At 37.6% G+C, this 24,859-nt stretch overlaps 1 protein-coding gene across 3 annotated transcripts in view; it reads right to left on the bottom strand.

The window, feature by feature from the left end:
• RAP1A (RAP1A, member of RAS oncogene family) overlaps positions 1 to 24,859 on the bottom strand; it is an 83,471-nt gene that overhangs the window by 20,923 nt on the left and 37,689 nt on the right. The window contains exon 2 of one of the 3 annotated variants that reach the window (XM_055584750.1): positions 17,292 to 17,359. The exons of the other annotated variants lie outside the window; for them this stretch is intronic. The gene's annotated coding sequence lies outside the window, so the exon portion shown is untranslated. The remainder of the gene's footprint in view (positions 1 to 17,291; positions 17,360 to 24,859) is intronic. 3 annotated transcript variants of the gene reach the window in all.

Here is a 24,859-nt window from a genome sequence, read left to right on the forward strand (position 1 = left end):
TCTGCAGTGATTTTGGAGCCCAGAAAAATAAAGTCTGACACTGTTTCCCATCTATTTGCCATGAAGTGATGGGACCAGATGCCATGATCTTCGTTTTCTGAATGTTGAGTTTTAAGCCAACTTTTTCACTCTCCTCTTTCACTTTCAACAAGAGGCTCTTTAGTTCTTCTTCACTTTCTGCCATAAGGGTGGTATCACCTGCATATCTGAGGTTATTGATATTTCTCCCAGCAATCTTGATTCCAGCTTGTGCTTCATCCAGCCCAGCGTTTCTCATGATATATTCGGCATATAAGTTAAATAGGCAGGGTGACAATATACAGCCTTGATGTACTCCTTTTCCTATTTGGAACCAGTCTGGCGTTCCATGTCCAGTTCTAACTGTTGCTTCCTGACCTGAATACAGATTTCTCAAGAGGCAGGTCAGGTGGTCTGGTATTCCCATCTCTTTCAGAATTTTCCAGTTTATTGTGATCCACACAGTCAAAGGCTTTGGCATAGTCAGTTAGCAGAAATAGACGTTTTTCTGGAACTCTCTTGCTTTTTCGATGATCCAGCGGATGTTGGCAATTTGATCTCTGGTTCCTCTGTGTTTTCTAAAACCAGCTTGAACATCTGGAAGTTCATGGTTCATGTATTGCTGAAGCCTGGCTTTGAGAATTTTGAGCATTCCTTTACTAGCGTGTGAGATGAGTGCAATTGTGCAGTAGTTTGAGCATTCTTTGGCATTGCCTTTTTTTGGGATTGGAATGAAAACTGACCTTTTCCAGTCCTGTGGCCACTGCTGAGTTTTCCAGATTTGCTGACATATTGACTGCAACACTTTCACATCATCATCTTTTAGGATTTGAAATAGATCAACTGGAATTCCATCACCTCCACTAGCTTTGTTCATAGTGATGCTTTCTAAGGCCCATTTGACTTCACATTTCAGGATGTCTGGCTCTAGGTGAGTGATCAAACCATCGTGATTATCTGGGTCATGAAGATCTTTTTTGTACAGTTCTGTGTATTCTTGCCACCTCTTCTTAATATCTTCTGCTTCTGTTAGGTCCCTACCATTTCTGTCCTTTATTGAGCCCATCTTTGCATGAAATGTTCCCTTGGTTTGTACAGGAGACAGGAATCAAGACCATCCCCAAGAAAACAAATGCAAAAAAGCAAAATGGCTGTCTGAGGAGGCCTTACAAATAGCTGTGAAAAGAAGAGAAGCAAAAAGCAAAGGAGAAAAGGAAAGATATACCCATTTGAATGCATCCAAAGAATAGCATGGAGATATGAAAGCCTTCCTCAGTGATCAATGCAAAGAAATAGAGGAAAACAATAGAATGGGAAAGACTAGAGAGCTCTTCAAGAAAGAAAATAAATGCTTCCAAAAAAAGCTTAAAAACAAGCTTCAAAGGATTGAGTCAATCCATAGAAAAAACTGCCTGTCAGGACAAGTCCAAAATTTTTTTAAAGAAGAAAAAAATTTCCACCATTCAATAATATAAAATTTACAATGTCCACAGCATCCAAAAAAATTAATATGGATGACAAAGAAAATATGACCTGAAATTAGGGTGGAATGAGTCAATTGAAACAGTCCCAGAACTGAGACAATGGAATTAGTCCATAAGAACTCTAAAACTGATATGATAAATACGCTCAAGGATTTAAAGGAAAATATAACGAGAGAAATGGTAGACATAAAAAACAACCAAAATGAACTTTCAATGTTCAAAAATAATGTCTGATGCGCTTAACAGTATCTTAAACACTGCAGAAGGAAACTTCAAAGGAACTGAGATAAAGATAGAAAAAAGTTGATGATAAGGAGGGTAAAGAGTGGAGAGACAGAGGAGGAAGGAGGGAGAAAAGAAAAGGAAGAAGGAAAATAAAAGAAGAAAAAAGAAGAAAACCACAGGACAATATCCAGCTATCAGGTAGGCTAATAATATGTTTGTAACTGGAATGTGGGGGGATTTGAAAAATAAAACAGATAATAAAATACTTTCAAAATTTGATAAATTATAAATTCATAGATCCAAGAAATTCAATGTGTCCTCTCCTTAGTATAAATACAAAGAAAAGAACAATGCATAATAATCAAATTCCTGAAAGTTGTCAAAAAGAGAAAATCACAAGAAGCCCAAAGAAAAAGTTTAGATATAGAAGAACAAAGTTATGAAAATATATAGATTTTCTCAAGAAGCTAGGCAAGACAAAAGAAAATACATCTTTCAAATGCTTCAAGAAAAATAAGGTCAACCTAGAATGCTAAATACAATGAATATAGCCCTCAAAAATGAAAGTGAAATAAAAAATCCTCTCAGATCCCCAAAAAAGAAAGAAAAACTGAGGAGAGGAAAAATGTTCACCAGCATGCACTTAATATACCATAGGAAAGGAAGGGAACAGGAAGAATAATGTTCAAGGTTCTTACATTATATTTGTAGTAGTACAGTAATATTATTTGAAGGTAGGTAATTATGTATCAGGCCTTCCTGGTAGCTCAGCTGGTGAAAGAATCTGCCTGCAATGCAGGAGACCGGGGTTCAATCCCTGGGTTGGGACGATCCCCTGGAGAAGGGAACGGTTACCCAGCCCCATATTCTGGCCTGGAGAATTTCATGGAGTGTATGGAGAATTTCCATGGGGTCGGATATGGGTGAGTGACTTTCACTTTCGCTTTCAATTATATGTTAACGATGCATACTGTACATACTAGAGCAACAACAGGGATAGAAGGGCAGGGGAGAAATGGTAACCCACTCCAGTGTTCTTGCTTGGAGAATCCCAGGGACGGTGGAGCCTGGTGGGCTGCCGTCTATGGTGTCACACAGAGTCGGGCACGACTGATGTGACTTAGCAAGCAAGCAAATAAGCCAAGAGCTGAGATAAAATGAAATACTGAACACCACAATTAATTCATCCACAAAACAGCAGGAAAAATACAAGCAAACAAAAAAAGCACAGACAAGATGGGAGAAATACAAAACAGGATAGAATTAAAAGGCAACCACATCATTATATTAAATGTAAATCATCTTTTTTTTTTTTTTAAATCATCTATTCTAATATTCCAACATTCAAATTCAAAGGCAAGATAAAAAAAAGCAAGACCTAATTATATGTTATCCTCAAGAAACAAACAAATACAAGAAAAGTTAAAAGTAACATTTACTAGTGACAAAGTCACAGTTGGCGCTAACATTACCACTGTGGTTTGTTGCCTGCATCCAAAATAGAAACAAACACTAAATTTCATTTAGAGGTTGCTGTTATTGTTAAGTCCTCTGACTCTTTGCAACCGCACAGACTGCAGCGTGCCACACTTTCCCGTCCTTCGCCATCTCCTGGAGTTTGCTCAGACTCATGTCCACTGAGTCAACGATGCCATCCAATCTTCTCATCCTCTGTTGCCCCCTTCTCCTCCTGCCCTCAATCTTTCCCAGCATCAGGGTCTTTTCCATTGAGTTGGCTCTTCACATCAGGTGGCCAAAGTACTGGAGCTCCAGCATCAGGCCTTCCAACGATTATTCAGGGTTGATTTACTAACCTTACTAACATTTAGAGGTTAGTAAAAAATAAAGATGTATCTTTTTTTTTTTTCTGTACAAGTGCTGGGGACTCTAGATTATGACTCCCTACCTATTCTAAGCAGTTAGCATTTTAGGTTACTCTAGTCAGTGTTCTCAAACATTTTGGTTTCAGATTTCTTTATACTATTCGCTATACTCTTTTTTATATGGGTTCTCAGGAATGGATGCTAGATTTTTTTCCCAATCTTTTCCTGCATCTATTAGTATTAGGTTTTTCTCTTTTTCTTCTACCAATATGTTCACGCTCACCACTTCCGTCCAACAGTACTAAGCTATATACAGGAGGCTCTGTGCGTGTGCTCAGTTGTGTCTGACTCTCTGCCTCCTCCTGGACTGCTGCCTGCCAAGCTCCTCTGTCCGTGGCATTTTTCAAGGCAAGAATACTGGAGCAGGTTACCATGCCCTCCTCCATAGGATCTTCCTGATCCAGGGATCAAACTGCGTCTCTTGAGTCTCTTGATTGGCAGGTGGATTCTTTACCACTGTGCTACCTGCGAAGTCCATAGTAGGTTTAAGCCTATAAGCCTATGCAAAAGGAAGAAATGAAACTTTTTTTCACAGGCTGACATGATTCTCTATGTAGAAAATCCTAAAAGGAATATGCAAAAAAAAAAAAAAAAAAAAGCTACCAGACTAAGAAGTGAATTTAGCAAGGCTTCAGGATAAAAGGTTGATACAAAAAATGGCAATTATATTTCCATATACTGGAAAAGAACTGGAAATGAAATTTTTAAAATACCATTTATATTAGTATCCAATAAGAAATACTTAGGTAAGTGTAACAAAATGTGTGCAAGACTTCGGTATTAAAACTACAAAATGTGTCTGGTTAAGGACTTAATGATTATAGAGCTATGCCACAAGATACATCCATATCATTGTTAAGATATCAAGTCTCCTCAAATTGATATACAGATTCAATGTGATCACAATCACAATCTTTTTGTAGAAACTGACAAGATGACTTCATTTATATGAAAATACAAATAAGAATAGCCACCATAGTTTCGGGAAAAAAAAAAAAGAAAACGTCTTATACTATCTGATTTCAAGACATACTATAAAACTACAATAATAAAGACAGTGTTGTATTAGCCTAAGGACAAACATAGAGCAGTAGAATCAAATCAAGTCCAGAATTAAAACCATGGACATGCGTTCCATTCATTTTTTACAAAAGGGACTGTGGTACCCATCCTCTCAGATGCTCTCCAGTGATCCTGGCCTCTTGGTAGTCCTGACTTGTGTTGTTCCCTCTCGTATTCATATCCTTGTGTAGTTTCTTCCCACGCTTACTCAAGATTGATTATGTGACCAACAGAAAATGGCAGACAATATCTGACTTCCAAGATTATCATCTAAAAGGCACTGCTTGGACCACTGTCTCTGAGATCACTCCCTTTGAGGGAAACCACCACCATGTCATGAGGACAATCAGCCATTCTAAGAAGCCTCTGACCCATTTGTCAACTATGTGAGCCAGCCACCTTTGAAGCCTGTCTTATAGTCAAGCTTTAATTCAGATAATTGTAGCCTCAAGAGACCAGGAGCCAGACTCTTCCAGTCAAGCTACTCCCAAATCTCTAATCCTTAGAAAGTGAGGGACAATAAATAATTACTGTTGTTTTAAGACAGTAAGGTTTGGGTTCATCTGTTACACAAGAATAGATCATTAATACAGGGGCTAAAGAAATTCAGTGTGTAAAAGTCTTTTCAACAAGTCAAGCTGGGGGGAAAAAAAAAGAACTTCAACTCTTGGTGCTCATACTAGCCAAAATCCAGAAACAATACAATATACATCAAGAGGTGAATGGGTAAATGGTGGCATATCCAATCAATGGAATACTATTAATAAAAAGAAACTACTGACAGATGCAGTAATGTAGATGAATCTGAAAAACATGCTCAGCAAAATCAGCCAAATATGAGACAGTGAATATTGTATGATTCCACTTACATAAAATTCCAAATACGAAACTCAGTTATAGTGCCAAAAAGCTACGTGGGACCAGTGGTGATAGGGCAGGAGTGATGACTACAAAGGAGCATAAGGGAACTTTTCAGGGTGAAGGAAATGAGCTCTATCTTGATCATGATGGTAGTTACATGGGTATACAGATTTATCGAAACTTACTGAACTGTATATTTAAAATAGGTGCATTTTATTACATGTAAATTATAGCTCAATAGAATTAATTTAGGAAATTCAATGGGAAAGAGGGAAGAAATTTCTCAGACTAACAGTTTTATGTGAAAGTCAAAGTATCAGTCATGTCTGACTCTTTGCAACCCCATGGACTGTAGCCCACCAGGCTCCTCTCTCCATGGAATTCTCCAGGCAAGAATACTGGAGTGGGTTGCCATTCCCTTCTCCAGGGGATAATCCCAACCCATGTATTAAACCTGGGTCTCCTGGACTGCAGGCAGATTCTTTACTGTCTGAGTCACCAGGGAAGCCCCCAAACAGTTATATATATACATACTGTTAGAAACCGAATATGCCCGCTGAAAATTCTTATGTTGAAGCTCTCCCCACAATATGATGGTATTAAGAGGTGGGACCTTTGGGAGATAATTAGGATTATATGAGGTTATAAGGGCAGAGCCCTCATGTATGGGATTATGCCCTTGTAAGAGGCTGAGAGCTTGCTTCTCTCTGCCCTCTGCCATGTGAGGATACAAGACAACCAAATACAAGCCAGGAAGTGGGTCCTTACCAAATACCTAATCTGCTAGGGCATTGATCTTGGACTTCTCAGCCTCCAGAACAGTGAGAAATAAATCTGTTGTTTAAGCCACCCAGACTATGATAATTTGTTATAGTGGCTGGAACTAAGCAACATGGTAAGGATAAATTAGTAGACTATGTAACAGACACGACAGCAAGAATAGCTTTGTTCTGAATCAAATATTTTTAAAATATCTCCCAGGTAACAGGTCTGTTAATATGGACTAGATACCAGGGACAAAAAATAAAAAGTATCTGTTTCCTTCCTCAAGGGGCTCACAGAGGGGAAAAAAAAAAAAAAAAAAAACAACTACAATATAGTTGCAAACAAAGTTACTATAGAGACAAGACTAAAGGGTTGGGGAAGGATGGAGGAACAGAGAAGAGGGGCAGGAGGAGAAGGGGACGACAGAGGATGAAATGGCTGGATGGCATCACTGACTCGATGGACGAGAGTCTGAGTGAACTCCGGGAGTTGGTGATGGACAGGGAGGCCTGGTGTGCTGCGATTCATGGGGTCGCAAAAAGTCGGACACGACTGAGTGAGTGAACTGAACTGACATAAAAGCTAAGTGAAAAGCTAAAGAGGAATGTTATAGGTATGTAGTGAAGGGCATTATAAGCAGAGGAACAGGTGAACAAATACTCCAAACTATTAAATACAGAAGATTCAGGGAATACTGCATAGCTCAGCATGAGTAAAACACAGGGTTTAAAAATAAGGTATGGAAATTGAAGTCAGGTATGGAGACTGGGTTATGCTTACAAAAGCATTTGCCATGTTAGAGTACTTTCTATCTAGTAAGCAATGAGGAGGAAAACAATGATTTTTTTTTTAAAGTAATGTGTACACAAATATTATATAATTGTAATATAGAAAACTGATACAGTATATAAAGGAGATCAAAGGAAAAGAGAGATCAGAGACAGAATAGCAGGAAGCTACTGTAACAGCTCAGGTGGGAAATGACACAGGCCTGTAGAGGAGCTCTACAGCTGAAGGCGGGCAGTGTTTTTCTGAAGGTAAAACTGACAAGACTCCATAGCTGATTAGAGGTTATTACTGAGGCTTTTATTAAGAGGATTGAAGAACAGGATAATTCTCAGATATCTATCTTGGGCAATTTAGGGGGCTGGTGGCACACCTCCTCCAATTAAGATAGGAAATATAAAAGAAGATTTAAAAAGAAAGTTAAATCTTTCTGCCAAAAATTAAGTTTGAGATGCTTACAGGAAAAGCAGGTAAACAACTGACAGACCAAGTCTGGAAGCTCAGCAGAAACCAATAAGGACTTAGGAGTGGGTGTTACAAAAAGAGGGTAGTAGTTGAAACCATAGCAGATGAGATCAAACAAGGAGAATTTATTAATTCAGTGAAAACAGAAGAAAGCTAAGAACTGAACTCTGAGAAACAACCACATTTTACTATCTAGATGACTAGGAACCTGAGGAATAAATGAGGTGGGAGATGTTTGTGCTGGATACTAGTAATCCTATTAACTCTTATCTGTACCAAGTAATCCTTTCATTTCTATGGGGTGCAAAAAAGCTAACTATTAAACACAAGAGACAGATCCCCATATCCCTAACCCCCTTTCCAAGCTCCCAGTGATTCTCAGTCTGGGGATTACTGTCATTTTAATAAGAGGCAAATTCATCATCTCTCTTATCCAAAAATGTGTATCTTTTTAGAGGGAATCCTAATATAGCAAGGCTCATTTATGCTTCCCAAATTGCCTCCTAGGGCAATAGCATTTGGGGAAACGCACTCAGACATGGCCAAATTATTTTGGGTATTCTATAACAACAAAATATTTGGCCCCCGTTCCTCAACTTGAGGAGCAAACAGTCAACTTACAAAGTTATTTTTCACATGTTTTGTAAGCAGAGAAAATCGTTTTCTTTACATCAAACAAGTACCATGGATTATAAATGTATACGCATATGCATACATGCAAATACAATAATAATATAGCTCAGATAAGGAATCACATACAAATACCAATGAGGAATAATGTAGATGAATATTTTCTTTTTAAAAGGGGTTAGTTCTAACTTATTACTGCCAAGTTAGAAAACCACTACGTTCTTCCAAGCAAATCCCATGCCTTTTTATGGAAATCTCCTGTGCCCTGCACTCCCAACACAGCACCAGAAAATTTCTCACTCTGGTTAAGATTCCCCGACAAATAAGGAGGATAAGAATAAACATTACACTATGCTTACATTTTAAGTCAATCTTGAATCCCTAACACTATGGCCCAAGTTATAATATAACAATTTTTTCATGCTTCAAACTTCGGTAAAACTACTTCTAAATTTCACAAAATAACTTAACGATTTTCCCTGTGATACAAATAGACCTGCTTTTTCTGTTTTTAAATATTTAAACTAATTACAAGATGAAATGATTTCTCCTGTACAACTGAAGCTATGAAACAAAATTCATTAAAGGAAATTTAGTTGTGACAAGAAATTTTGGATAAAAAATGTTTTACATTAAGGAACACTGAAACTTCTTAACAAGCAGTTATACTGTTGGTTATATTTAAATATTTACGGAAGCTGTGAATATTTTAAATCTGACAACTGACCACAAAATACTGGGGATGGGTGGGGATGGTGGTAAGTAATATGGAAATGATGGTAAGACTTAACTTTCTAAAATAAAGAACAACGTTCCTCATAATACATCATAATGGAAAGTCAATCGTTTCTGTAACATGAAGTCATAGTACTATCCCACTGAGAGAGTATCTTCCTTGATACTTTCTCCTCTTGTTTTTCTCAAGACTAGTACTTTAGGGGGAGGATATATATGGGGATAAAATAATCAGACATAATATACTTACAAATGAAGTTTATAAATTAGTCTTCACATTCTAAAACCAGATAACTCAGCTCAACAGTACTTTCTTACCCCTTACCAAATGAAAGAAGATAAGCTCCTGGAAATAGAAAAGGCAAGCCGGAACTCTCAAAAAGAGTAGACAATTAGTCACTGATTTGAGTAAAATCTGACAAAAGGCAATAAATTCAACAAGCAGCAGAACAAAAGCCAAAGAAAACAGAATTAAGAGGATCTATAAAACACTGTAAAATAAATGTAATATCCTTAAAGAAAACTGTGAAGCTATTAAATCTACATAAAAGACCCTGGAGTGACTTGCCTGGCAGTCCAGTGGTTCAGAATCCGCCTACCAATGCAGGGCACAAGAATTTTATCCCAGGTCTGAGATGATCCCACATGCCTCGAGCAACTACACCCAGACACAACTACTGAATGTGCGCTCCAGAGCCCTCAAGCCGAAACTACTGAAGCTCACACTCCTACAGCCTGTGCTCCATAACAATGAGAAGCACCCCTGCTTGCTGCAACTAGAGAAAGCCCATGCAAAGCAATGAAGACCCAGTGCAGCCAAAAAGTAAATAAATACATTGTAAAAAAAAAAAAAATTAAAAATTAAATTATGCAGAAGTGGTGTTGTATGACTTCTGAAGCTAGAAAGGGTGCCAGAAATTCCTCCTGGATCTCTATTTGAAGTCATGCCTTTGGGCCCAGAGTTAAAAGGCTGCCCTGAAGTGGCCACTTTGGAAAAACCACAGAGATGGACAGAGCTGCCAGAGGAGCCCCAGCTGTGAGACCTATCAATAAAGAAGATAATTCCAGACAGCCACCATTTGACTGCATCACTCAGAGGAGAGACCTTGGGCCAGATCTTCCTAGATGAGTCATTCCCTAATTCCATACTCAAGAAACTATGGACGATAATAAATGGTTACTGTCTTGAAATGAAAGCCGCTCCATCCTGTCTCTTTGTGATCCCGTGGACTAGAATTCTCTAGGCCTGAATACTGGAGTGGGGAGCCTTTCCCTTCTCCAGGGGATCTTCCCAAGCCAGGAATCAAACCCAGGTCAGAATCTTTACCAGCTGAGCCACAGGGAAGGCCACTGAATACTGGAGTGGGTAGCCTGTCCCTTCTCCAGTGGATCTTCCCAATAAAGGAATCAAACCAGGGTCTCCTACATTGCAGGTGGATTCTTGACCAACTGAGCTATCCGGGAAGCCTGGTTACTGTCTTAAGCTACAACAATTTGAATGGTTTGACTACTAAAAACAGGAGGTAGAAAGGAAAAAACAAAAGAACAAAGAACAGATGGACAAACTGAAAATAATGGATAACCTAAATATCATTAATTACATGAGTACATATTCAATAGGAAAAATGAAAATTAAAATGCAAAACAAAACATATATATAGTAAAAGTTGACAGAACCAAAGGGAAAACTAGTCAAACAAAAAATCAGGATTAGATTTTAACAAATTCAATAACTGAGAGAAAAGGAAGACAAAGTCAGTAAGGATATATTAAGGATTTGACCAAATAATGAATCAACTTAATTCAGATGACATATATAAAACACCACACCACAAACCCAGCAACTGCAAATTACACATTTTTCTAAATTGCATATGGATCATTTATTAGAACAGACAATACTGGGCCATAAATCAGGTTTAAACAAATTTCAAAGGACTGAAATCATACAAAGTGTACATTCTGACCATAATGCAATTAAATTAGGAACCAATACAAAAATATAATTATATAATCTCCAAATGTTTTTAAGTTAACACAATCCTAAATAATATACGGGTCAAAGAAGAAATCAAGATGGAAAGTAAAGGATCAGAGCTAAATGATAATAAAAATATATATCAGCAAAAATTATAGCTAAGTATTTGATTATCACTGTAAAATAAGTACAAAAATCTGAAAATAAAACTGTGATTATCTCAACCTTTTAGTTTGGGAGAAGACAGAAAGGAAGGCATGTTAAAAGTCTTTCTCTTCTCGGTAAGAGCATAAAGATACTGAGCCTCTCTTTTTCCATATACTGAAAAAATATAAATCAAAGCATGAAAAATATAATGTCAACAACTAAATCACATATAACTTAAAAATCACTAGAGGAAAAACAAGCACAGAAAACTTGACCAGTGCCAGAATCACAAAATGAAAACTAAACAACACAAAAGAAAGGTAAAGAAAAGAGTATAGGAATAAGACAAAATAAATTAGTAATCCCAATAAAAAGAAATCCTCCTAAATCCTAATTCTGCAAACCACAAATGATACAAGTTTATTCTATGCAGATTATGACGACAAACTTAGAAAACAATACACTATCTTGCATGTAGCAAATCTAGCATGCTATATTACTAGCTGGCTTTGTCTTTTCTTGTTAAATACTGAATTCAGTATTTAACAACGGAATGCCTGAACTACAGTAAGCGTTTCTTTTGTGGCAATTCACTCTAAAAACATCTCTAGATACAGTCATCTACTCCTTTGAACTCTATACTCACTAGAGTACATTCCATTTCTGGATAATTTTACATTGCTGTTTCTCTGTAGTGGCTACTTGTTGGGCCCCTGCCTCTGATGCTGAACAGAATAGAGAGAACTCTCCCAGGCTACGCTCCTTCAAATATTTGAGGACAGCTATTTCCCCAACCATAACTTCTTTTTCAATAAGCAGTCCTATTTCCTTTTTCAAATGATAGTTTCAAAATCTGTACTTATTCTGTTTCCTCTGCAAAAGTTTTAGGTCTTCAGTTTAGTTCAGTTCAGTTGCTTAGTCGTCTCCAACTCTTTGCAATCCCATGAACTGCAGCACGCCAGGCCTCCCTGTCCATCACCAACTCTCGGAGTTCACTCAAACTCATGCCGATCGAGTTGGTGATGCCATCCAGCCATCTCATCCTCTGTCGTCCCCTTCTCCTCCTGCCCCCAATCCCTCCCAGCATCAGAGTCTTTTTCAATGAGTCAACTCTTCGTGTGAGGTGGCCAAAATATTGGAGTTTCAGCTTTAGCATCAGTCCTTCCAATGAACACCCAGGACTGATATCTCCTTTAGAATGGACCGGTTGGATGTCCTTGCAGTCCAAGGAACTCTAAAGAGTCTTCTCCAACACCACAGCTCAAAAGCATCAATTCTTCGGCACTCAGCTTTCTTCACAGTCCAACTCTCACATCCATACATGACCACAGGAAAAACCATAGCCTTGACTAGACGAGCCTTTGTTGGCAAAGTAATGTCTCTGCTTTTCAATATGCTATCTAGGTTGGTCATAACTTTCCTTCCAAGGAGTAAGCGTCTTTTAATTTCATGGCTGCAGTAAACATCTGTAGTGATTTTGGAGCCCCCAAAAATAAAGTCTGACACTGTTTCCACTGTTTCCCCATCTATTTCCCATGAAGTGATGGGACCAGATGCCATGATCTTCGTTTTCTGAATGTTGAGCTTTAAGCCAACTTTTTCACTCTCCTCTTTCACTTTCATCAAGAGGCTTTTTAGTTCCTCTTCACTTTCTGCCATAAGGGTGGTGTCATCTGCATATCTGAGGTTATTGATATTTCTCCCGGCTTTAGGTCTTACACTGTCTTAAAAGTAATACATGCTAATTAGTACTATTAGCAGGCATTATGAAAAGGCTTATAATAAAAAGAGCAGTCACTGTATCTCCTTGTGTGTGTGCGTGCGTCTGTGTGTTAGTCATTCAGCCATGTGGAACTCTTTGTGACCCCATGGACTGGAGCCTGCCAGGCTCCTCTATCCATGTGATTTTCCAGGCAAGAATACTGGAGTGGGTTGCCATTTCCTTCTCCAGGAGATCTTCCCGACCCAGGGATCGAACCTGGGTCTCTAACATTGCAGCCAGATTCTTTATCATCTGAGCCATCAGGGAAGCTCTAAACCTTAACCTATTTCCAACTTCTAGTTCTTTCTCTGAGTGTTCTCCATACTTCTGAGTAAGATATTTATACTCCTATCTCTTGATTTTTAGTTTTAGATATTGCTATTATGGTAGGTGAGAATTCTAGCTCTCTTAACACAGAGCAAAAGAATATACTAAGATTACATTTCCTTTTTCATATAATGCGTGTTTATTCTGGAATTGTCTACCAACATTTTCTACCCAAGCTTGCCAGATAATCTATCAATATCATACCCTTCTCTCCCCTGCTGCCATCAAAATCCTTCCTGGAGCTTGCTGTAATCTGTACCAGCTGCTCTCCAGGCCTGCAGATGTCTATCAGACTAGGATTTTGTTATGTGTTGGTGTGCTTCAAAGTGCCTATCTACAGAGGTTACCACCACTAATTCTTCTTTTCTTTTGTCTATGGTTTTATTTTCCCCAACACCACAAAGGAATGCAGTTCCAATATTATCATATCTCACAAATTTTCAAGAGAAGCTAGAATTCTAACGTTTGGGAAAGCTTCCAGTTTAAGCTGGGAATTAAACTCAAATTATTTGTGTGTGTCTTTACACACATATATATAAATATGGAGAAGGCAATGGCACCCCACTCCAGTACTCTTGCCTGGAAAATCCCATGGACAGGGGAGCCTGGTGGGCTGCAGTCCATGGGGTCGCTAAGAGTCAGACACAACTGAGCGACTTCACTTTCACTTTTCACTTTCATGCATTGGAGAAGGAAATGGCAACCCACTCCAGTGTTCTTGCCTGGAGAATCCCAGGGATGGGGGAGCCTGGTGGGCAGCCGTCTATGGGGTCGCGCAGAGTCGGACACGACTGAAGCGACTTAGCAGCAGCAGCAGCATATATAAATATATATATATATATATGTATATATATTTTTAATTGGAGTATACTTGCCTTACAATGCTGTGCTGGTTTCTGCTGTAGAACAATGAGAATCAGCTATATGCTTACATATATTCCCTCCCTCCTGAGCCTCCTACCCCTTCTAGGTCATCACAGAGCACTGAGGTGAGCTCCCTGACCACTACTATTTCTACTGCTCCTCCAGAAAATAAGGAAGGTGTCCCTATAAGTCATCATCTTTTTTTAAGTACACTGTCTAAATCAATTGAACAGTGTGAATATGAACTACAAGGCTGGTGACAATATTTTTTTAAAGAGAAAGAAAGAAAACACTATAGATCATTTCCAGTACTGTGCCATCACTTTTTCGAACCAGCATTGAAAACTTAAAAGAAGAAAAGCTTTTAAAAGCAAAACGTCTCCACTGCTTCTCAGGTTCTTACATTTCTTTGAGGGCTTCCCAGGTGGTGCTAATGGTAAAGAATCTGCCTGCCAATACAGGAGACATAAGAGACATGGGTTCGATCCCTGGGTCAGGAAGACCACCTGAAGGAGGGCATGCCAATCCACTCCAGTATTCTTGCCTGGAGAGTCCCGTGGACAGAGGGGCCTGGTGGCTACAGGTCACAGGGTCACAATATCTCACAAAGAGTCGGACTGAAGCAACTTGACGCAGTACACTTCTTTACTAAATGACACTTCCTTCTTTATATATTAAAAAGGATCACAAATACTACCATTCTAAAAGAAACTCATCCATCAATTATCCCCAAACAAGTTTTTACTAAAATTTTTAATAAATTATGACTGAGACAATTATTCCATTCATTGTACCCTTGATATTCTCTACAAATTCAAGTAAAGGATTAAAATGTTTAATCCAACCATATTACTTTTTCAAGAGTAAAATTTCTGGCAAATTTGACCAGTGGTCTTGAAAGACTTAATACTAGTATGCAACAAATGCAATAATCTACCATTTGAAGTTATTCCTTAAAAAATGTGTTAGTAAGTATACATGTTTTGTTTATAATAATCTTTGTAGCTTCTGTAGTTACATCTCTTTTATTATGGTCTCTCTTCTGATGCATTCTAGTAGATCTGTTAATTCTATTAGTCTTTTTCTAAAAACCAACTTTGGCTCTGTTGACTCCTCATTGTTGGCTTCTTTTATATTTCTTTAATATCTACTTTTATGTCTATTATTTCCTTTTCTTTATTCTGTCCTTTTTCTAATTTAGATTGGATGCCTGGCTCTTTCATTTTCAGCCTTTCTTCTTTTCCAATGAGTATCTCAGAGCCTCCATCAGGGATCTCTTTCTTCTACCCAAAGTGTATCTTTTAGAATTTCTCTTAATGATATTCTACTGGTGGTAAAACATTTTAATTTTTCTGAAAACTTTATGTACCTACATTCTTAAAAGATATTTTAGCTTTAATAGTTATTTATTCTCAGCACACCATAGTTATTCTTTTCTTTTGGTTTCAGTTTCAATTTTTCCTTTTCATAAACTAGTCTAATAGTAGATCTTTTGAAGGTAATCTGTCTTCTCCTTCAGACTATTCCTGATTTTGTGCAAATTTAACTATGACATGTTTAGGTATTGTTTTTTCCTCTCCTGTTTAGGATACACTTCTTGAATTTATGCCTTTTTGAAATTTTAGAAATTCTCAATTATAAACTCTTCAAATATTATTTCTACTTGACTTTTCTTCACATCTGTATTCTGCTTTGATAACTGTTAGATCTTCTTATGCTTTTCTTGTATTGGTTAAGGTTAATATGAGACTGGGCTGATACAGTAAGAGATTCTACTATGGCTTAAACAAAATTCAAATTTTTTTCCTCTCTCACGTGACAGTAGAAAGGGACAGTTCAGGACTGGTTTGGCAGCTCAGCAGTCTGAGAGCTGAGCTCTTGTATCTTGTTGCTCTGTCATCCTTAGAGTACTGCCCTGTGCCACTGAGCTAAACAGTCCACCACCATGCCCACATTCCAGTCTATGGGAAGGAAGCGGGAGGAGATGGCGCATCTCTCTTCTTACAGGCATAAACCAGAAAGCTAAAACCTATGCACACGTAACTTCTACTTGCACCCAAATTGCTGAAACCGACACACAGTCAGAAAAACACTGAGATGGAAGCTATAGCTGGAGAGCAAAGCTTCCGACTAATACAGTGATTACTCAGATGGAAAAAGAAATCAAGGGAATTTAGCAATCTCTGCCCCAATTTTCAAATTCTCTTTTCTTCTCTTACATATGCTCTATCTGTGTCTCTGCATTTTGCTTAATTTATTTTTCAGGTCATCTTCCAGCTCATGAATTCCCTAATCTATTGTTAAACCTATTTATTGAATTTAAAATTTGTATTTGTATTTTTCATTTCCAAAAGTTCTTTTATTCATTTTTTCTCAAAGTCATTGGTAATTGTTCATAGTCATTCTCCTTCTCACAGCATTACGGTGAAATGTTCAGAAGTCTGAACTTAGGATCCATACTGCCTGACTAGAATCCTGCTCTACTATTTACTAAACTCTAATGAGAACACTGACTACGAAGAATCTGGGAATGACACTATTAAACAGAATATGGGAGACTATCACTCTATCCAAAAATATTCCCTAAAAAAAAAAAAAAGGAGGGAATGCCTATCTTCTTTTAGCAACAGAGTAAATCATCATAAAGTACATCAGGGTGGACAGCTTTTTATATGTAGTATAATCTACTTAGATGAATATTCTTCAGCAACTGTTATCATTACAGGCAAATAAAACATTTGTAAACCATGAAGAAAATTTTATAGGCAGTGACTAATACTTTCTATGTTGCCCCCAAAAGATTTTTCTTTAAAAGATAAGTCTTACTAAGTTAACTTTACTAATCTATGCTAAGTATATCAATTATAGAATCCTGATGTCAGAATCTTGACATTTCCATAAATAGAGATATTTACTGTAATGTTATTCCCTTAAGGCCATTGCCATATAAATTACATAACCATAATCTGAAAATTTAAGACTAACACTAAAGCAAGTCATAGCAAATTAAAAAAAAAAAAAAAAAAAGGCATGAATTTAAAGAGGCTTCCCAGGTGGCGCTAGTGGTAAAGAATCTGCCTGTCAATGCAGGAGACATAAGAGATCTGGGTTCGATTCATGGGTCAGGAAGACCCCCTGGAGCAGAGCATGGCAACTCCAGTATCTTGTCTGGAGAATCCCATGGACAGAGGAGCCTGGTGAGCTACAGTCCCTAGGGCTCCAAAGAACTGGACATGACTAAAGTGACTTAGCATGCATGCACATGAATTTAAAATAATTTCTAGAGCAAAACAGCATACCTGTCACAAATTTCTGAAATCTTTAGAGACTTCACTTCTCAAAACCAACAGAAATGTTGTGATCTCTCCTAGAAGGGAAAGTAAAACGATGTGACCAATAACCTCTATAGAGCATTTTATCATGTACAAAGCTCTTTCCTTTGTTTTAGTTTACCATATCAAAACTGTATATGATTTCCCCCACTATAAAGATAAGGAAACCATCTAAGGTTTAACTTGAGTTAACGACTTACGTGCAAAGTAACTAGGAAGCTCTATTCAAACTTATCCTGACAGTAAATGCCATTCTCTTTCCAATGTATTCTGCTTTGTTACATAACAACAACAAAACAATATTAACAGCATATATTTACTGAGAACTTACCACATGCCAGGCACTACCATGAAAAATCCTCACAAAAGTCTTAATGAGGTAGGTACTATAATTTGCCCAAACCACACATCTAGTAAGAGAATCCACACTTCAAACTTTGGCAGCCTGGATCCCAAGTTCACACTCTAAAATGCTAAATCACCTCTACTCTTATATGTGCATAGATACTTGTAAATACATGGAATACCTCTGGAAGGAAACTGAGGAATTAGGGGACAAGGAAAGATTTTTACTATATGCCTTACATACATTTCTTGAAGGCAACAAAGGGGAAGGGGTTGGGGTAGGAATTCACTACAGACATGGAATTTCATGGGAAAAAAAGGTGTAGATTCAAGATAATGAAAAGCCGAATAAAAAAATTATTTTAAAAGAGTCCAGGTGGTTTGAGCATTTACAATGAACAGCTGGGAGAAAGCTAGGGGGAAAGAATGAGTACAGATGTGGTTTAAACAGTGATTAGGCTAGCAAGCTACCAAAGACCCTGTAAGATAAAAGACCTGAAATTTCCCTATCAGAGGAAGAAAGCCACTTAAGGTTTTTCAACAGATAATTCGAGGGAAAAAAAGATTAAAAAAAAAAAAAAAAAAGCTCCCAACTCCTATGAGAAGTGTGTAGGTAGGAACAAAGGATTGAGAAATTGGAGCAGGAAGTCCAGTCAGGAAAACAAAGAATGGGGCTGGAATTTGACACACAGAGAGGGTTAGCCTTAAAGTAAGGGGACATAGTTCCGCAACACTGTTGTGAACACCAAGTCAGATAAATCATATACATAGCACTTAGCACAGTGCCTGGCTAAAAAACAACTACTACACTTTACTACTACTTCACTGCTTTACTACTGTAATTAGAGTTACTGGTATTTGGAAAAGAACTGTGGAAAGGTAATGCAACACAAGAGTGCACAGCACTGTCAGATTAGGAACCCCAAATCAGGAGGCAGCATAATAAAATTTACTGATTCTGAACTTTATTGAATTGAAGGATCATCAGTTCTCTGAAAACTGTTAGCACACAGAGAGAAGAGGAGACAAAGGAACCCAAACTAAGAACCCCTGATCAAAAGAAACCCCTGGCATATCTGGATCCCTGTGTGAGCCTGGGAAAGTTATTTGTTAATATACAATTTCCTTATTAGGGAAACAAAGCTGGATTAAGATACTGGTTCCTAATAATTAAACAAAATAACGTATTTTAAGTAGGTACAAAATGCTTAAAACATGGGAGAAGTTAAATGCTTTCCCCTCCTAAAGTAAAAACACAGGATCAACATTTTGGTTTGATGAAAACACTGCCACATTAGAAAACCACTGCTCAGATTCTAATTTACTAGTCTGTTTGCTTTAAGAACTTCAAATCTATCTTAGCATGGCCAGGTTGTCATGAATTTCTGATTTGCAAAAACTCTGAAGGTTCCTGTGGGCAGAGCATTGGCTCTGTGACAAGAAATAACACACACACAGACACCTTTGTCTTCAAAATTTCCTGTTGAGGACAGTCTTAGTCCTAACCAACTTCTTTATATTTGAGATAAGAGGAGTTCAGAAGAATATAATAAGGAAATTATTTAAAGCTTGCTTTCACGAGACAATCAATCTGATCAGGTCTAAAAACAGACCATTAAATAAGAACTAAACTTAATCAGGGGATATTGTGTTTTGTGTATAATGCTAAGAAATACACAAAAAATACATAAAATAAAAATCATTGCTCTAAATATGTCAATATGCTTTTTCACCAGTAGTGTCAAATGCTAAGCTTTCATATAAAAGGGATAAAGTGGAAGCAGCAATGATTCTTGAGTGTACTATTCCCACCAAGACCCAAATTGGAGGTAAAATTACATGCAAAATTGGAATTTGAGACAAATGCAAGATTTCAAAGAAGTTTTTTGACATTAAATTGAGAAAGTCTACCCCCAAAAGTCCTTGCCAAATTATTACCTAGGAATTTCCATTTTAATAAAAAATTTAGTAGACTCTGAAAAAAAATACATAAATATTGATTTTTAGTTTCTAGGATTTTTATATTGAAGAAGAGTAACACTGGGTGAGAGATTTCATTTTCTTGTAATGGAACCAAATGAGGATTCTATAAATGGGAGACCCTAATTTAGCAATTAAGAGTTATGAATTGCTGAACCACCTAGGTTTATAAATGGAATTCATGGTAAGAATCAGTTCCAAACATTCTTTTTTTGTATGGCCATGAAAACCCTAACAGATTAAGCTACCATAGGTTTATACCTAGATCACTGCAATAGCCTCTTATCGAGTCCCTTCACATCCAATTTTCCCCTCTCCACTCTTTCTCCCGCAGTGAAGATAGAATGATCTTTATAAAAAAGACATATTTCATTATGTTAGTGACGCTCCTCCCAAATCCCTCCGGTTAAGATACTTTAGTGATCTGCCACCACCCTTTAGGATAAAGTCAAAATATGTTGATATGGCCTGCAAGAGTCTGCCACAGTTTGGTCCCTAATTCCCACACTAGCGTTATCTCACAATGTGCTCCCTCTTCGCTCTACATGCTCCAGCCAAACTGGCTTTATACCATTTTCTCCACTGTGCCATGCTCTCTCCAGACAGACAGTGGTCAGCTGGTAAACTATTCTGGAGAAAAATAAAGCATGAAAGGGGGTACAGGGAGTTCACAGGGCATGAAGATTTGTAATATGAAAAAAGTGATATTCGAGTAAAGACCTAAACGCAGTGGTAAAGAACAGAGTCATGTGGACATCTGAAGGAAATGGCAAAGTCTTGAGATGCCTGGTGACTTCTATAGAGAAAGGAGGGCACCCTAATTGGAGGGCAATGATGACAGGATTAGTAGGAGGTAAGGTAAGAGATGAAACAGCTAAATATGGGCTTTCAGGCCATAAGGACAGTGGCTTTTACTTGGTATGACAAGGTAAGTCACAGGATAGTTCTGATCAAAGGATGACAAGTTCCCACTGAAATTTTAGACAGATTTCTCTAATCTGTTGTGTGGTGAAAGGGAGGAGGAGATCAAGGGCAAAAGCAGGGAGAACTATTTGAAGGCAAATGAAACCCAGAAGATGGCAATATGGACCAGTGGAAGTGGTAAGAATTAGTTATCTTCCAGATATATTTAAATACAGGGCCTAAAAGGAGTGAAGAGTTAGGAGGAAAAAGGCTACTAAACAATTAACAGAAGACAGATACCAAACAGAGAACATCAAGCAGGATAAACACCAAAAAATCTACACCTAGGAATATATTCAAACTGCAGAAAATCAAAGACAAAGAGAAAATGTTGAAGAAGCCAGAGGGGGGAAAACACAACTTCTAGAGGAGCAAGGATGAGAATTACATGAGATGTCTCTTCAGAAATTACACAAAAATGAGAAGAATAAAGTGAAATATTTAAGCATTGAAAGAAAAAACCCCCACAAAGCTACAATTCTGTAAATCCAGCAAAATTATCTTTCAAATGACAGAGAAATACAGACTTTCTCAAACAAAATTTCAGGGGAATCTGTTGTTTTATATATCTGCTTTGTAACAAATGTTAATAGAAGTTCTTGAAAAGAAGAGAAATAATTTAAGCCAGAAACTTGAAACCAAATAAGAATATATGAAGGTAAAATTATATCTTTTATTTTTCTTGTTCTTAACTGATCTAACAGATAATAATTTGAAATAACAGCAGTAATGAATTAGATGATTACAGCTGATGGATAAATGAATGACAGCAATATTATAAGGGATTTTAGGAACTGGAAATAACTGTTATAAAGTGCCTGTATTATCTGTGAGGTAGTATAGTGTTACATGAAACTAGACTTGGATTAGTTATAAATGTATATTTCAAATTCATGGGCAATCACTAAAAAAAAGTGTAACTGATATGGTAAGAGAAGAGAAATAAAAAATGCTCAATTAAAATCAGAAGGTAGCAGAAAAAGAGTAGAAGACAAGAAACAAGGGCAATGAACAGAAAACAGTCACATCTATGGTAGCTATTAATCCAGCTACATTAAAATCATTAGTCAAAAGTCTAAATACACCAATTAAAACAAATAGGTGTCAGAGTAGATCAAGAAACCCACTTTGAATGTAAAGACACAGATTAAAAATAAAGGGGTGGAGCAAGATATACACTGCTAATACTAATCAAAAGAAAGCTGGAGTAGCCATATTAAGTTCAGAGCAAGCTGACTTACGAGCAAGGAAAATTATCAGGGATAAAGAAAGGAATGTATAATGTATATTAGTATCCATAATGATAAAGGGGTCACTTCTCCAAGAAGATATAGCAGTCCTTAAGGGCTTCTCTTGTGGCTCAGCTGGTAAAGAACCCGCCTGCAGGAGACCTGGGTTTGATCCCTGGGTTGGGAAGATCCCCTGGAGAAGGGAAAGGCTACCCACTCCAGTATTCTGGCCTGGAGAATTCCACGGACTGTGTAGTCCATGGGGGTCATAAAGAGTCAGACACAACTGAGCGACTTTCATGAATGAATGAATGAATGAATGTGTATGTGCCCAACAACAGTGTCAAAATACATGAGGCAAAAACTGACCAAAGAGCAAGGAAAACAGATGAATCTACCGTTACAGCTGGAGAGGCTAACACCCCTTTAGTAGTAATTGGCAGATACAGCAGCAGAAAACAGTAAGGACATGGCTGAACGGAACAACACTGCCAATCAATTGGACCTGACTGATAACTTTACAATACCTCATGAACAACAAGATATATATTATTTATAAGGGCATATGGAACATTTAAATAGACCATGTGGGACTTCCCTGGTGATCTAGTGGTTAAGATTCGGCACTTGCAATGCAGAGGGTCAGCGTGGGTTTGATCCCTGGTCAGGGGAACCAGGATCTCATGTGCTAGTAGGGGGGCGGGGGAAAGACAGACCCCATAATCTAGACTATAAGTAAGTATCAATAAATTAAAAGAAATTTAAATCACACAAAGTATTTTTTCTGACAAGAGTGGAATCAATAATAGAAAGACATCAAGAAAATCCCCAAATATCCAAAAATTATAACATACCTCTAAATAATCCTTGATTCAAGGAAGAAATCAAAAAGGAAATTAGAGCAGAATGAAAATACTAAACAAATGAAAATAAATATAACGTATCAAAATTTGTAGTCCAGAAATAAACCCTTATATAAATGATCAAATGAATTTTGACAAAGGTATTAATACCATCCAATGAGGAAAAGGCAGTCTTTTCAACATATGTATTGGGAAAACTAGATATTCACATGCAAAAGAATTAATTGGACTCTGGCCTTACACTATATATGAAAATTAATTCAAAACAGATCAAAGACCTAAAGGTAAAAGCGATACTATAAAACTCTTAGAAGAAAATAAAGGGGAAAGTTTCATGACACTGGATTTGGCAATGATTTTTTGGATATGACATTAGAAGTACAGACAACAAAAGCAAAAACTGATGAATTGGACTACATCAAAATTTAAAACTTCTGTGCATCAAGAGACACAACCAACACTTTAAAATGGCTACCTGGAAGAAAGTACTTGCAAATCATATATCTGATAAGGGGTTAATATTCAGAATAAGAACTGCTAAAACTGAACAACAACAAAAAAAGCCCAAACAAAATGGGGAAAGGACTTGAATAGACACTTCTCCAAAGATGACACACGGATAGATAATATATACATGTAAAGATACTCAACATCGCTAATTATTCAGTTCAGTCGCTCAGTCACGTCCGACTCTGCGACCCCATGGACTGCAGCACGCCAGGCCTCCCTGTTCATCACCAACTCCCAGTTTTTACTCAAACTCATGTCCATTGAGTCAGTGATGCCACTCAACCATCTCATCTTCCATCATCCCCTTCTCCTTCTGCCTTCAATCTTTCCCAGCATCAGATCTTTTCAAATTAATTGGTTCTTAGCATCAGGTGGCCAAAGTATTGGAGCTTCAGCTTTGGCATCAGTCCTTCCAATGAACACCCAGGACTGATCTCCTTTAGGATGGACTGGGTGGATCTCCTTGCAGCCCAAGGGACTCTCAAAAGTCTTCTCCAACACCACAGTTCAAAAGCATCTTCAGTGCTCAGCTATCTTTATAGTCCAACTCTCACATCCATACATGACTACTGGAAAAACCATAGCTTTGACTAGATTGACCTTTGTTGGCAAAGTGATGTCTCTACTTTTTAATAAGCTGTCTAGGTTGGTCATAACTTTTCTTCCAAAATTAGCATCTTTTAATTTCATGGCTGCAGTCACCATCTGCAGTGACTTTGGAGCCCATGGAAATAAAGTCTGTCATTGTTTCCCCATCTATTTGCCATGAAGTGATGGGACCAGATGCCATGATCTTAGTTTTCTGAATGTTGACTTTTAAGTCCACTTTTTCATTCTTCTCTTTCACTTTCAAGAGGCTCATGAAAAGGCTCATTTACCTTTCATGGAAAGGTAAATCAAAACCATAATGAAATACCACTTTATATTCATTAGGATGGCTATTACCAAAACAAAACAAATGAAGAAACCAGAAAACAAGTCTTGGTGAGGATGTGGAGAAATTACAATCTTTGTGCACTGCTGGTGGGAATGTGGAAAAAGGTATGGCAATTCCTCAAAAAAATTAAAAATACAATTACCATATAATCCAGCAATTCCACTTCTGGGTATAGACCTAAGAGACCTGAAAGCAGGGATTCAACCACATATTTGTAGTATACTCATGTTTACAGCAGTATTATTCACAATAGGACAAAAGTGCAAACAACCCAAGCGTCCATCAATAGATGAATGGATAAACAAAATGTCGTATGTTCATGGGGTTTCCCTGGTGGCTCAGAGGTAAAGAATCTGCCTGCGTATGCAGGAGACCCCAGTTGGATCCCTGGTTCAGGAAGATCCCCCGAAGAAAGAAATGGCAACCCACTCCCGTATTCTTGCTTGGGAAATTCCATGGACAGAGGAGCCTAGTGGGCTACAGTCCATGGAGTCACAAAAGTCGAACATGGCTTAGCAACTAAACAACAACAAACAATTGTATGTACATACAATGGACTATTATTCAGCTTTAAATGAAACTGTGATACCTGCTACAACATGGATCAATTTTGAGGCTATAATAAGTGAAATAAGCCAGTCACGAAAGGACAAATACTGTATGACTCCACATGTATGAAGTATCTATAATAGTTAATAATCAAATTCA

This window comes from Bubalus kerabau, chromosome 6, assembly GCF_029407905.1.
Source record: "Bubalus kerabau isolate K-KA32 ecotype Philippines breed swamp buffalo chromosome 6, PCC_UOA_SB_1v2, whole genome shotgun sequence".
Classification (NCBI taxonomy): Eukaryota; Metazoa; Chordata; class Mammalia; order Artiodactyla; family Bovidae; genus Bubalus; species Bubalus kerabau.